An 11,454-nucleotide genomic window follows, 5' to 3' on the forward strand; every position below is an offset into this window, starting at 1 on the left:
GTGCTGGTAAGTAAAAAGATGTAACAAAAGTGTTTTTCCGGATCTGTTCATTGTGTTGAGACATTAACATAACAAGATGCTGTTTGTGTCCTGGCATAGCATTCCATTTATATTTATTTCATAGGTGAGGCAGATGCTGAGAGAAGGGAAGAATGACAGTGCCCAGTGACGTCTGCAGTAGTCCGGGTTTAAAGCAAAAACAGCACAGGAACAAGAAGAAGCAGGCCAGATTTATTTGTATTTATTAATATTTTCCATACTGTAATAAAACATATATTTTGTGGTAAAATACGTGCTAATTTTTCATGTGGTGAATAATGGGCCAGTCTTAGCCATTAAACTCCCGAGCTGAAAAGTTGTCCCACTCCGCCCCTGTGTACAGCCCACTAAGGTTCACATTGAAGAAAGTCAATCCAGCTAGTGTAGGATTGATACTGGATAGCCTTTAAGCTGGATACGTTCAGACCTATTTTCAAACCTGGCTAAAACACATGTGTCCGCGCTCAATCCAGCTTAATCCGGCTTGATTGTTGTCCTCCAAACCTCTAGGTGGCACCTCGTAATATACAGAGTCTGTTCAGGCCACAACAGGACCACGTGCGTGCATGCGGCGGTGGTCGGAGAGGCCGTAGGCGCACCTTGGCAGCCACGTCTCCGTCAGTCTCCCCCTGGGGCGCTGTGGCTACCACTGGTAGCTCACCACTGCCACTGTGTGAATGTGGTGTGAAAGAATAATGCATCTCAATGTAAGCGCTTTGAGTGCCTGCCCAACAGAGCAGAAAAGCGCAATATAAGACCAATGCATTATTATTATTATGCGTCGTGCTGTTTTTTTGTCCTGTGTCTCTTGTTCTTTTGGGGTTTTTTTCGGTTCAAAAAGCAGTTTATTCCTTTGTAGCCCCGTCGAAAATAAACTCGGGGCAAAGCTGTCGTAGTTCGACGGTTGTTTACATGTGGCTTTTGTATGCGACCCGGACACTGTCCCTGTGAACCTGGAAGTATCACAGAGCTAGTGGGATTCACTAGCCGTATTTGCGTTCTGACCTGAGCCAGATGTAAGCCAATCCGACTACATCTGTCATTGGAAAATTACACACCTTAATATTTTGGCGAAGATAGATGACATTTTATAATAGCAATTGTGGTGTGTATTATGATGAAAGAGGTTATGGACTAAATTTCTCTAGCAGTCAGTCTAACTGACAGTGTTTCCCAAATGCATTAATAGAAGCACCTAGTATTTACATCACAGAAACTAATAACAAAAACTGCTTGGAAGTCTGTGGCTACTAAATCAATATACAGCTATACTAATATAGTTGGGGATTAATTAAGGTTAGAAGGGGAACAACAACAAAGCTAGCCCCAGTCTCTAATGGAACTCTGACATATTTTTCTATCCTGTTAAGTTGGCACATTTAATCTCTGATGACCAGACCAGAAACAGCAAGGATGCCTATTTCAGAGGAGTCTACAGGATAGCTAAAAAAATTATCTTCTTTTTGTGTACTTCTTGTACATGACATAGTATAGTCCCTCATAAAGCAGAATGTTTTGCACTAGAACAATATCATTATCAATTTCATGCAATTGTCACCATATTGAGGTCTTAATAGCAAACACCATCCATAAAAAGTTGTTTGAACTGCTTTACAGTGGTGCCCATTGACTGAGGGACTGTCCTTCTCTGTGCTGCTGTTTGCAAAGGTCTTTTGTTTCCCATCATTCATTTCAGTACTGTCCAATTCAGAGACACGCCTGATTACTTGTGACAAAGGGCTGTGTGGTTTCCTGACCATATTTTTTTAATGTTTGTAAATAATTTTCAAAAGGGGAATCCAGAAATGAGTCTAAGTGACCATGAACTTGACGTCGTCACTGAGGTGAACTAGACCGTGTACATTGTATACCACAAAGTGGCTGCCAATAAGTGACTGAAATGTTCCACAAATGAGAAGAGTAATGTACGAGCAAAATCATTTAAAACAAGACATAACGAAGGACTAGCTAAAATGTGAATGGCCACCGAAAGCAACATGAAATTACTGTACACCTCCTCAGGTGTACAGTAGGCCCAGTAGTACCCATCCCAAATCTAAAAGTTTGCGTACCACACCAAGACACACCAAATGCATGTAATCGAGGGGGAAACAGCTAACCATACCAATACTCAACTCAGAAAAAGGTGAGTGTCCCTGATGATGATCTTCATCCCTACAACTTTGGAAATGCTCATCAGTTCTACAAACAGCATGCATATCTGGGAAAGTCATACAGTGGTTTTGTAAACACCTGACTGAACACATTTGTCACATCCAGAATAACCAGTGTGAGATTTGATGCTTTTAATGTAAGCTCTAGCTGGAGCATCACATATGACTGAACTTATTTTGATAAAATATGTCTTTCCAGCTATGACAAATCCATCTGCACACTTTTTTAGCTCACTAACCAAGAGCCGCCAAATATTCTGCCAAGGAAGTTGGTTTGGATTGACCACGAACAGCCCAATCAATACAGGTCTTTTAAACAATCTAGATCCTGTAACATGCCCAAAATTGGCCAGAACTGAACACAGGAACTTTTAAAAAGTGGTAACCCATCAATATTTAACTGTAATTTAAACAAGTGTCTATCCGGAACTTTGCTTGATAATTTTTCAAAAATCTTAGTAAATGAATTTATGACTCCAAACTAGTAGAAAGAACCACCGGCTACATTTTCCAGATCGTAATTTGTTTTTTGTTTTAGCAAAGACCGGCCATCCTTTGGAAGGAAAGGATGATAAAACCTGAGTATGGAGAGAAGTGCTGAGAGAGCAGCTAAAGATATATGAAACCGAAACTGCCCAGTCTGATAAATCAGATTCTAGGTTGGAATGGGAAACACTGTCATCATCAGAACTTTTCATCATGTTCAATTCATTTCTAACACCCTCTTCAGTCATGTCTACATCACACAATTGAGAACTGACAGATGAGTTTTCGACATCATTAGTCCTGAGCTAACTCTGTCTCAAAATTGCCAGATAAGGGTTCCAAGGAATCAAGGGTGGCATTAACTCTTCTAATGGCTCTTTTGCGAGTGTTTCGCCACTGATTGCAAGCCATTCTGCACTGAAAACAGAGAGAGAGAGAGAAGAAAAACACTACATTTAATAACTATAATCACGTCAACACAACTCATCTAATCTATATAACATTTTATTTACTGTTTGCAAACTTTTCCTTCTTTTTCCTACTTTCCTGTTTGTCATTTAACGCCTCTCGGTTATCGCGTTATTGATGGGCTCACACACTACACACTCATTGGATCAGATTTAGCATGTAAGCAAGTAGACTCGTGTGATAGGGGGACAAACAGCCAATCCCCGTTCGTTGGGATTGGCTGTAGCTCTTTCTATTGGTCAAAACGAGGTATCAAATCGAAAGCTTAGGGCCGGGGCTTTACAACGAGCCATCTTTGTGCCTGTGTGTAAAACATTTGGAGCAGCAGGATGAGAGGAGGAGAAGAAAGAGAATAACTTTTGAATTGCAGCGATAAGACTGCACTCTTTTGGTAGCCAGTAACATGTTTTTGACAATTTTATTCACTCTCTTTTGACACTTTCTGACAGAACAAGACCGGTTTTTGTGCGATGTCGCGTATGTATAAGCTGTACTAGAAATAACAATAACAAATCTCAGTCGACAGTTTAAATGTCTTGGTTTTCTTTATATGGGCTTTAAGTGTGCCCTTCAGTGTGATAGAACCCCTTACTTCTGAAAAAAGACAATGAAGCAAACGTTCGGCAGTGTGCTCTCTGTGTAGTGGTATTTAGTGGTATTTAGGCATGCATGTTTGACTGGTGTTAGCCGTTAGCTTGCTTGCGTACATAAGACATTGTGACAGTAGGTAATTGCTAACGTCGGCTAGTTTACAGCAACATGTCTGTAAATGAAATATTTCGACAGGATAACATACCGAATGTTGACTGAGTACGAATGTAATATTTGATATCTACAATTAGTATTATATGATGTAGTACCTGTCATATGCATACAGTTAAAACTCCGTGTCCACGGCCTAAAGTTTAACTTGAAGTTTACATTTGAAACTGTTTGGGAAATCGAAACGTTAATAACCCTTTAAACCCTGGCCATATTAAAAGAAAAAAATCACCTAAAAAGACATTCCCGAAGAAAATGAGGAAATGCACCACAATATAATGTGCATATGCATGTTCTTGGTGTCTAGGGACATCTAGGGACCTCAGAGAATGGCATTTCCAGTGTTTAAAATATTGTGTCTATTAGTATGCCTGAGTAAATTAGAAAAAAACTACAGACAAATGTAACAATTTTATCCTCGCCTGAGTTTTTTTCCTATTTGACAGAGGAAAACATTATGCTTAACAATGATTCTATGTACACAGATGCCATTGATCACATTCAGCTATTCCTTGGCTACAAATATACCAAATTTGATAGAATTTGAACAAAGAGCAAAGCCTTCACAAAGGTTTTAGTAAGGATATCACCAGGCGGACACTCAGTTTGGCACAATTTGGCACCACATTGCCAATAGGTTACTATAGCTATAGCTAGCTTACTCATTTCCAGTGGAAACTGGCTGGAAAATACAATTTATATCCATTTCACTAGTCTATTGCCATCTACTGGAGCTTTTGGGGTATGAATTTACCTTGCACTTCATCAACTTCTACCATTATGCACAGTGTAAAATCAATAGAAATTGATTTGTCTCCAAATAGAGTAGTTTTTATTATAATAACTAATAACTAATGTACATTAATGAAAGTCCAACCAAATATTAGGTAAGAAAATAAAAATACAACAAGGAGAGGTGATGCCTCAGTGTTGAGCCCAGATGGGCCTGGAACCTCACTTTCCTCTTCTCTCCTCTTGTTGGCTGTGAAAATAATAACAATTATTATTATCTGTAATTGCATACATATTGAAATACACATATTATGTAAATAATATGTAAAGACAGTATTGAATAGGATTGAATCATCCTTCTTCATCTCTGTTCAGCTGTTCCCTTAGGGGTTGCCACAGTCAATCATCACCACTATCCTCTGCATTCCTCCTCTCTCACCCCAACTACCACCCTGCTGTCTACTATATTGTGTACACGTATATATATAATAAATCATTTTATCGATCAACACGGATATTAGCAACAAATAGTTTACACTTCAAAATAAATGTACAAAACTTACTCAACTTACTCAAACTGGGTCTATCTTTTCAACGTTCAACGTTGCTGGCAACGGGGTCGAACGAATCCGGAAATTCCTGCCGTTGAAATTCTGCTCCATGCCCCTCTCGTCACGGTATCATGAAGAGATACGCTAGCTACAACCTAAAAAAACCGCTCTGACCTTACTGAAACTCACTGAAAGTCACCGAAAGTCACTGAAGCACACGTAAGCAACTACAACCTCCACAACACATACGCGTAGTTAGCTAGCGTTAGTGTTGTTGCGTCTAGTCTTACACAGGATTTTACGTCAGCTGGGTATTGTAGTCCATTAGATTTTTTTGTACCATTCGATTCAGTAGCTTGTCCTCTTCATTGGACTACAAACATGGGCCGCAACCGTGGCAGAATTTGATCAGAATTTGAAGTAATAGTGCCTGTACGTTTCGGCCCTTCGGCGGGCCCATCGGGTTAAGGAATTTCGGTGTCATTTTTAACATGGGAGTCTATGAGAGAGCCCTTCAACGAGGGTCATCTGCCAAATGTATCTCCTACAAATTTCAAGCTACAGACTCCATTTAGTCTTAAAACGCTCATTAGATGCTGCTCTATCAAACTTGTATTCAGAATTTTCTAAGTTCCGAATCATTTCCGCATGCCAGGCTCTTAAAGTTGGAGTGGGTTTTTGAGGGCCTCCTCTGCTGTTACCATGGTGACAGGCTGACACACAGAGGCATACAAAGCTCTGAATTGCTCTGATTCTCCAGCAATTCAGAGCAATCCTTCACATCAGCATTCAAAGCATTCTAGTATATATTAAGATAGTGTGGTACTGATTCAAGCTACTGAAACTGTTGGAAAGTTTGGAAATGATTTGCAGGCTTTTTCATATCTGAATAAAACACACAATGTTTCATATGAAAATTGAAAAACAAACATTTGTTTTTAAATGTTGCTATGACTGTATCATGATGACGTTTTGGTATAGAGATATATAGATAGAATGTTGATTTCACCATAGAGACGTATCAACAAAGCTTCAGTCTTTTGGGACACAACTCACCAACCTGAGTACTCACCGTTGTTTCTTCTTGTAAAGAAGTTGCATTTTCCTGCAAGAGATGGATCCTTTCACCTCATCATCCTTCACTGCAGTAAGTAACAAGCTCTTCTCATCTCTAACCCTCCTAATGTCCAAACTTCTTTAGAGAAATAAATATGAACTAGAAAAGCATTTCCTGAAGAAAATGCAAGTTTGATTGCCGCAGCTGAAGCATTGCTTGAACGCTGATGTGAGTGATTGCTCTGAATTGCTGGAGAATCTGCAATCTGAACTTAATGTTGCTGAAACACAGTTAAGAATTTAGAAAGATGAAGCTCTTATCTGGAAAAGTAGAAAATGTTTAATATTATGAAGATATGAAAGAGAAACAGCTGAGACAAGAACAGTATGAAGTCACTAGGTTGATTGCCATGCAATCAACTATAATAATAAAGACGTAGAAGAACAAGAGTTTGATTGCCTAGCAACGGCAATCAAACTAATAAAGATGTAGAAGAACAAGAGTTTGATTGCCTGGTTTGGTTGCTGGGCAACCAAACCAGGCAGGAGGCAGGCAGGAGTGTATTTAAACTCTCTATCATAAAGATTACAGTGTTAAAATGTATTAGCGATGTTAATGCTGCAAATTTCAGTGTTCTTGTAAGCCTGTTGGTAATTTCAAACCTTGTTTTATCTCGTATGAAGGAGGTTTATCGTGTAGCTGGAGCAGGAAGCATGCCCGTGGAAAGGACGACGGAGTTCCGAGCCGAAGAGCTCTACAAATATTACAAGTTTATTGAGACCATCGGCTCGGGTAATTTCAGGACTAAATGCAGTTTGTGTCGTTTCGTGTCATTCTATTGTGTGTTAAAGGACGCTGTGTTTATTTAGGAGGCTTTGCTAAAGTCAAGTTGGGTCGTCACATCTTGACAGGAGAGAAGGTTGCCATTAAAATCATTAATAAAAAAGATCTCGGGGTGAGTCTGACTGAAGTGTACAACACAAAACTTACACAAACCATGACCTCAAGCTGCAGGACCATTTGAAAATGTACAAACAAAAAAATAAACACGGCTGTGTTTACATCACATTTAACCGATGTTGAAAGCACCTTCACTTTCTAACTCTACAGGATGACTTGCCTCGTGTGAAGCTGGAGATTGAAGCCATGAGAACCTGAGTCATCAGCACATCTGTCGGCTGTACCAGGTCATAGAGACCTCCACCCAGATATTCATGGTGCTGGAGGTAAAGGTCGAACAGACAGAGATGATGTGTGACTCTGAATAAAACAATCTTATGTTCATATATTTGCCTCTTTGTAGCACTGCCCAGGTGGAGATTTTGTTTGACTATATCATAGCAAAGGACCGTCTGTCGGAAGAGGACACCAGGGTGTTTTTCAGACAGATTGTGTCTGCCATGGCCTACGTACACAGCCAAGGATACGCACACAGAGACCTAAAACCAGTAAAGAAGTCTCATCATACAGCCAGATACCACAAAATGTTTGTCTGGGTTTGACTACAACTTGATTCTAATGTTTGTGTCTCTGAATCTTAGGAAAAACATATTGATTGATGAGATCATAACTTGAAGCTCATTGACTTCGGCTTGTGTGCCAAACCTAAGGTACATCATCAGATGAAAAGTCTGATCTTTAAGGTAAAACTGTCACATACTGGTCTACATATCACGTTTCCTCTTTCTCAGGGAGGTTTGGGTTATGAGCTGATGACATGTTGTGGGACCCCCGCATACGTTGCACCTGAGCTCATCCAGGGCAGAGCTTATATTGGTTCAGAGGTAGGACATGCATACTGTTGAATGTTAACATGTATAAACCTTTGTGTTTACATTCAGGATCTCCACTAAAAAAGATCAATTATTACCTGCCTGCTCTGCTGCGTCTGCCTCTTCTTGGTTTCTTGATCTTATTCACTGGTGCATGACTCGGTACAACTGAGCTTGAAGCTGAAATACTGCTGTGTAATGTGTAACCTCCAGGCTGATGTATGGAGTAGGGGAGTGCTGCTGTTCTCTCTGCTCTGTGGAGACCTGCCCTTTGACGATGATAACTGTGTAGTCCTCTACAGGAAGATTACAGTAAGAGCTCTGCTGTGTGTCCAGCATATTGGTTGAAGTTATGGAGGTGCTGCTAAATAATTTGTGGCCATGACCGACAGTCGTTGTTTTGTCTTACAGTCTAAGCTAGTGCCGGAATATTGTTTGTTTTTCCTGAAGTGTTTGTGACGTGGATATTTTTTTTCAGAGGGGGAAATATGACAACCCACACTGCTCTCTCCAGGGAGCGTCCTTCTCCTCAACCAGATGATGCAGGTACATTTCAGTCAGTTTGTTTGCTGTTTTATTTGTGTTTTATCTTGACCTTATCCTTTTTTGACACAAGCAAGGTAGAATGGGGGTTCTTGTCCATATTCCTACATGCATCATCTACAGATGTTGAAAGAACATAAAATATAGAAATAGCCAACTGAAAAAAGGTCCAGTGGAAAAAAAATCTCTGTCACTCACTAATTGATTGCTATAATGGGGATATTATCATTGCCCAACTTGCCATTTATTGATGTGTCCATTTCACCTTGCAGAACACAGGAAGTGCTTGTTTACTGTAGGCAACTAACATTGGGGGAATTCAGATCTGTTAACTAAACTGTTTTTGTCAATGGAGTTTGACGGTTTGATTCAGTGTGGTGTCAGTTCCCTGTAGGAAAACCCTATCTGACATCAAGGAAAAAGGTCCTTCTTCAAAGAAACAGAGCCATCCTCTTTTACAATGTACACTTAATATCTTTATCTGTAGTAAAGCACAGTAGTCTGTTTTGGGAATTTACAATATTAATATCTATCTCACATAAATAATCAGTTTCTGAACTGTTCTTGTATTATAGTTTTAGACACAGTGTACATGTTGAATTGCAGTGTCTGTGTGTGTCCTGTAGGTGGACCCCAAGCGTCGTGTGACTGTTAGAACAGCTACTGGATCATCCCTGGGTGATGAAAGACCACAACAGCCCTGTGGAATGGTACAGCAGGCAGCTGGTAAAGACACAAGAGGATCATCTATAACAGCATGCATTAGCAAACATTTAAACCACACAATTACAAACACTTAAACAGCTTTGCTTTCGATATGTGTTCTCTTTGGTAGCTTGTTTCTTTTGGTTTCAAATCAAAGATTCGTCGATTTCGGGTTTTTTACTGAAACAATAACATCCTTGTATTATATACTCACAATATTATTTGTTGGAAATTGTTGTTTTCGTGTGTTGACATAAAACTAAGAAGTGTCCCTCTTGGGTCTTTTAATGGATAGTCCTGGTCTTTTTTTTGTAGCTTGGTCACATAGATGAAGACTGTATCACTGAGATGGCAGTGAACATGAAGCGATCGAGAGAGAGCACCACAGCGCTTGTGAGGGAGGTGTGTGAATTCACTACACTGTAAAATCTGTTTAAGAGATCTGTGTGCATTTTTTTGCATGGTTTCTGATGGATTTTAAAACATCTCCCCTCCCACAGTGGCGTTATGACCACACCACAGCCACCTACCTGCTGCTGCTGTCAAAGAAGCAGAGGGGAAAGCCTGTCCGCCTGTGTCCTCAACCAGCTGTCTATGATTCCTCCTGCTCTCCGCTGCACCAGGGACTACAGGTCAGACTCTGGACCACTCCAATATACTCCACATATTTAGGGCTACTGCCAGGTGGATGTTCTTCTTGTACTGATTCTCTGCACCTAAATGTTGTTGTGGACCTTTTTTCTTGTGTTCATTTTCAGACAAGAGACGCATTTCAGTTCAGCGAGGATGAAGATGCTGTAATTGTGGATTCTATGGACTTTTGCTCAGATTACATTGATGATTGCCCTTGGGTTTCAGTCTCACAGCATACACCCCAGGGGGTCAGAGGTCATCCAGATGAAAGAACAAACAAAGACATGGTATGTGAAAGTTGAAACAAAAGCAGGAAGCAGAAGGAGGAAGGGTGGTTGGGAGACCTGATTGTCAGACAGTCTCTTTGGTATTCTAACATTATGCTATGATGCTGCTAAGAAGACCCTTATTTTGTGGTATTTGATTGTTCACAAGCAAAGGCAAAAGGGGAGGGAGCTGCCATGGTAAACCTTGGCTAATGCTTCTGCAAGACAGCTTCTCTTGGTCTATAACCATTTACCTGTCTTTAAAGATGACAGTCATTCCCCATACAGTGACTAAATGTTGTAGAGAGAATGAATTTGGTGTCCAGCTGATGTGCTGTTCAGACAGACCACACATTCAGCATGATTCTGTCAAGAGTAATGTACTCATACCACTTTTCTCATGTTGGATTCCTAAAGAGGCTGGCATCTCCATCAGTGGAAAAAAGGTGTGCTTACAGCCCAACCCCAGAGAGGGGGCGGAAAACGACACCACACCGCCAGGAGAAGAAGGAGAGGGACCAAGAACGAACCAGTGAAAACAAGGAGAATACTGCTATCCAAGAAAATCAAAATGGAACCAAACCCACAGCGGTCACACCCAAAGGTAGGAATAATTTCCTGGTTACAGATAATGCAGAGCTTCAGGACTAGTACAGTTTATTTGAATACTGTAATTGTTTGTTGTTCCAAACAAGGGCTTGAAGTACCGTCCCTATTAGATTAGATTTGCAACTGCCCCTCTCCACCCCCCCCCCTCTTTCCTTTATCTATCCCACACTCACAGTCTCATGCAGCTCTCATAATCACAAGTGCCACATCCACATGCCACACATTTGCAAGTAAATTGTCTTCTGGTAATAAACTCATTTTATTTGGCCATTTTTTTTATCCCAAAGCCACTCATATTTCTGTGATTTAGCTGTCATTATGTCAGAAAATGGACACACACTCAGATTCACTCACACTTATCACTGTCAACTCAAAGGTGAGGTTATAATCAGGAGGCTAATTCTATTCACCTATCTGTAAATGGAGGACACTAATGTGAAAAGAGAGTCATTAAAGGCTTAATTATTTGTCATATTGACGTCTCTGCTCAGATGTCCAGCCTCATTTGTTTCTTTTGGCTAAACTTGCTTCCGCTGAGCTGGTTGGTGTTAAAGCCTCGGACTCTGGCTCAGCCCTGCTTTCTTTACAGCCTCCCTCCACTCTGAGCTGCAGTGCAGACAGGCTACCTGTGACATACACACACCATGGTCTGTGTGT

General features: G+C 40.5%; 1 pseudogene; it reads left to right on the forward strand.

Annotated features, from left to right (window-relative positions):
* The first annotated feature begins 6,982 nt into the window (after positions 1-6,982).
* On the forward strand, positions 6,983-10,792 carry LOC114429373 (maternal embryonic leucine zipper kinase-like; annotated as a pseudogene).
* Positions 10,793-11,454: the final 662 nt, after the last annotated feature.

This window comes from Parambassis ranga, unplaced genomic scaffold (assembly GCF_900634625.1).
Source record: "Parambassis ranga unplaced genomic scaffold, fParRan2.1 scaffold_123_arrow_ctg1, whole genome shotgun sequence".
NCBI classification, from domain to species: domain Eukaryota; kingdom Metazoa; phylum Chordata; class Actinopteri; family Ambassidae; genus Parambassis; species Parambassis ranga.